Below are 4,620 nucleotides of genomic sequence, written 5' to 3'. Positions count from 1 at the left end.
ATTCGGGAAGGTGATAAGTCATAGAATCGTGTCAAATTTCAAGTCAATAAAAGTGATAAATTTAAAGGTGATTAAAAGACCTTGTGTCACGCCGCTACCGATATATTACACCGGCAAGCAACGCGTAAAGGGGTGAACGAGGCCGCAATCTAACTTCACAGAGGTCACGAATCATCGCATTAACCAGAAGCTTGGGCAATATGTAACAAACATTTTATATAAAATTTATTATTTATTATACGGTGGCAGAATTATATATAAATTAACTATTAGAACTAATCACTAATCAAATTGTTTTCAAATTTTTCAGAAGTAATATAGATATTAATTTTGTTATAGTATTATATTATATGTTATCCTTGATGTTATTTTTAAAACTCACCCTTGTATTATTTTTCTTTAGGAAGTTTGAATTTAACATATATCACTTTTCCTGAAAGTCGATGCATTTAGAATATGATTCGCTCATAATATAAAAATTCAAAAAATTTATGTCATTCTTCTTGCGGCGGAATATGACATGTTTTAACAATGATGAATTTATATAAGAAATTAAAAAAATTTTTTTAGATAAGTCTTGATCTTCCATTTCAATTGTTTTGCTGTTACAACCTGCTGTTATATTTCTGGGCTCATTTTTTTTACTATATTTATTTTTAACATAAATAAATCAAGAAAGATAATAGCCCCTCTACTGAAAAGATTTGAGTATATTTTTATAAATTTATAAACTTTTTGTTTCTTGATAGATTCGATGATATTCAAGACGAGGCCATTATGGAAAATGATTTTCCCCTAACCCATTCTGTTTATGGACTTCACAACTCAATAAACGCTGCAAATTGTTTATAATTTATTGCTTATGAAAAACTTTTTATTAATTTACATCCCATGGTAATAAGCAGTTGCATTATGTCTGTGTAACTTTGAAAAATTAAATGTATTTTACTTTTTCGATATGTTATAACAGAAATCATAATATGAAATAGATAATTTTACCAAAATTCCTTGTTCTGTATGCATAAAAAAGATGCAGATTCATTGAGTTGATTCCAGTTTTTATTCATTTCTTATCTATTGAAAATGATTAAAACTTAATCCTGAACATCCAATCTATTTTAATGTAGAACTTTTCGTATAAATCAAAAAATAAATTATTAAAATATAATTCTCATTATAAAATTGCACTTTTTATCGTGTCGATCGATAACGTTTCTTTGTAATTTTGATTATATAATTTTTATTATATATTTTTTATTTTAATTATATATTTTTATATCTTAACAGGCAGTTAAAATTTTGATTGAACAATTGTTGGAATACTACAAAGGTCAAGGAACGGATATATATTGGAAGGAAAATTTCATCTGTCCAATAGAGAAAGATTACAATATTATAGCATTAAGAAATAAATATTATTGTTTTTGTAAGCTTCTGCTATATACAAAGCGTATTACATATATATATATATATATATATATATATGTATAATTTGAATATTAATTAATTTTATAGAAAGTAGTTGGATAGTCATGCTGGTGGTCAAATTAACTATTACTATTTTCTACTTATGAAGAAGACGTTTTATCGCTAGTAAGTACTCTAGGATTATATCGCCAGATATATGATGATTATTACAATTTACGTTACGATAAGGTAACCAATAATTTAATTACCAGGTGTACAAGTATGAAATGACGATTTGAGAAACAGATGGCGCATCAATGCAGTGTGAAGTACAAAGATTTAACATTATACGCCATTTTATTGTACATCAACAAGTATCAAACGCGCAAATGATTTGATTGAAAAGTGTTTGCATAGTATTGTGTGGCTGTGTTTAATATGACGAAATTTGTACCAAATAAGGAGCATTCGCGGACAGCATTAATTTTTTGTTTTCATTTGAAGAAAACTACTGCGGAATCATACCGATTACTTGGAGAAGCTTATGATGAACATGCTCCATCGCAAAAAACATGTGAACGATGGTTTCAGCGTTTCAAAATTGGAGATTTCGATGTTGCAGACAAGGAACACGGAAAACCGTTCAAAAAGTATGAAGACATGGAATTGCAAGCATTGCTGGATGAAGATGATTCACAAACACAAAAACAACTCACAGCAATTGAGCATTAGTCAATAAGCTGTTTCCAATCACCTACGAGAGATGGGAAAGATTCAGAAAGTCGGCAGATGGGTGTCACATGAATTGAACGAGAGAGACAGATGGAGAGGCGCAAAAATACATGTGAAATTTTGCTCGAACGATACAGAAGAAAGTCATTCTTGCATCGTATCGTTACTGGGAATAAAAAGTGAATTTTTTTTGAGAATTCCAAGCGCAAAAAATCATGGGAGACCCAGGCGCACCATCCACATCGACCGCAAGACCGAATCGCTTTGGCAAGAAGACGATGCTCTGTATTTGGTGAGATCAGAAGGGTGTGGTCTATTATGAGGGCTATTGAAGCCTGGCGAAACAGTTAATACCAAACGCTATCAACAACAATTAATCGATTTGAACCGTTCATTGTTTAAAAAACGACCAGAATATCAAAAGAGGCAATATAAGGTCATTTTTCTCCATGACAATGCTCCATCACATACGGCAAAACCAGTTCGGGACACGTTGGAAGCACTCAGCTGGGAAGTTCTACCCCATGCGGCTTACTCACCAGACTTGGCTCCTTCCGATTATCACTTGTTTGCATCGATGGGTCACGCACTTGCTGAGCAGCGCTTTGATTCGTACGAAGATGTGAAAAAATGACTCGATGAATGGTTCGCGGCAAAAGGGGAAGATTTTTATTGGCGTGGTATCCAAATTGCCCGAAAGATGGGAAAAATGTGTAACTAGCAATGGAGCATACTTTATAAATAAATATATAATAAATCTCTTTTTATCATTCTTCTGAATTTAACGTGTTTTTTTTTGGGAAAAAAATCGTCATTTCATACTTGTACACTTGATATATTACTTGAATTTAACAAATTTTATTGTTATTACAGGATACTAATGAAAATAGTTATTGCGATTTGACCGAAGGAAAAATGAGTGCCCTAATTATTCACTTAGAAATAACCCTGGCGATAAGAAAATAATAAGTATCCTTTATCAAACATTTATGTTTAATATGATATAAGTAAATACTAAGAAATATATTTCGTATTAAGTAGACAATAAGAAAATTAAATGGTAAACATATCTCTATTTTGAAAATTTTTATAACAAAAATTTTTAGATAATGTTAAAATCCTTAACAATAATTCAAGATATTTTAAGACAACGATCGAAAAATATTGAAGTAAAACGTCATTGTGTTGAAATATTAGAGAGTTACGGCTCATTTAAGTACGCAGAAGATGTACTTGATGAATTGGAAAAGAAGATAAGAACCGAAATTGATCATTTAGGTGGCAATCCGCTTTTTGTAAAGCTTCTGGATGATGTAAAGAATAAGATGTTGAAAATACATATCTAAAGATCCTTTAATCAAAAAGATAAAAAGTTCAAAAATATTTTAAAGAACTGGAAAGGGTATATAAATATGTATTTTGTTATTAATAAAACGTCAGTTGTGTTATTAACAAAACATCAGAATTGTATAATTTATCCATAACATTGTACAAAAATAATAAGGCTCCTGACTTACTCAGTCAAGAACTCTGCATTGATGGCGACACAGAATCACGGCGGTCGAGCGAAACGGTAGCCACACTTAGCACGAGCCCGTGTGATCGCCGAGAATGAACGAAACAACGATCGAAAATGCTTTCTCGACAATCTCGGCGGCATTCTAAATAACATATAAGTTTTAATAAATTATAATAGTGTACCCCTCCCATTAATCCAAAATAATATAAATCATATTAAATCATATTAAATCATATTAAAACGCTACAGTTTACGAGATATTTAATTGTTTATGATTTTTCATGCGCGTTATACATATAGTATCTCTCCTTTATAAACTCGAGTAGCAAGAATAGTTCAGTAGAAGTAGAATTTTACTAGAAAAAAATTATGAACTAGCATTTCTCTTTATGAAAGTCTCGAAAGGCCATCAGAAAAAAAATGCGTATGTTTGAGATTCAAGACTTGTGAAGAAAGTGTGCGAAAAAAAATCAGATAGTTGGAAAAAGCATAAAAAAAAGATATTATATATATCTTGATCAAAAAGTTCCCGGAATTCATTCAGAAAATTCAAAATACAAGTTTTATTCATCAAAAGTGATATTGTCTCCTTCAAAGTACTCCTCATCGACTGCAACGCACTTATACCAGCGCTTGATCCAGCTCTCGAAACATTTCTGGAACTCTATTCGATAGATTCTAGTCGATATAGCCATCAGAGCCGTCTTCGATTTTTCCATTACCTCCTTTCGGCTATTAAAACGCATTCCCCGTAATGGTTTTTTGACTCGATCAAACAGAAAAAAATTAATTTCCCAACATTTCCAAGATTTTCACACCATTAAATCCATTTTTAACGCAAAATTTAACACAAACTCGTTGTAACCAATTCAATTCCATTTTTAAAACTTTAAAAAATCGAAAATACGTGCAGAGGTAGATGTACTCAAGACGGCGTAACTTTTACAAATGTCAAGCTATGA

At 31.2% G+C, this 4,620-nt stretch overlaps 1 pseudogene; it reads left to right on the top strand.

Moving 5' to 3' along the window:
• LOC105621147 overlaps positions 1 to 3,485 on the top strand; it is an 11,047-nt pseudogene extending 7,562 nt beyond the window's left edge.
• Positions 3,486 to 4,620: the final 1,135 nt, after the last annotated feature.

This window comes from Atta cephalotes, assembly GCF_000143395.1.
Source record: "Atta cephalotes unplaced genomic scaffold scaffold00032, whole genome shotgun sequence".
NCBI classification, from domain to species: domain Eukaryota; kingdom Metazoa; phylum Arthropoda; class Insecta; order Hymenoptera; family Formicidae; genus Atta; species Atta cephalotes.
This window is presented reverse-complemented; position numbering and strand designations above follow the sequence as displayed.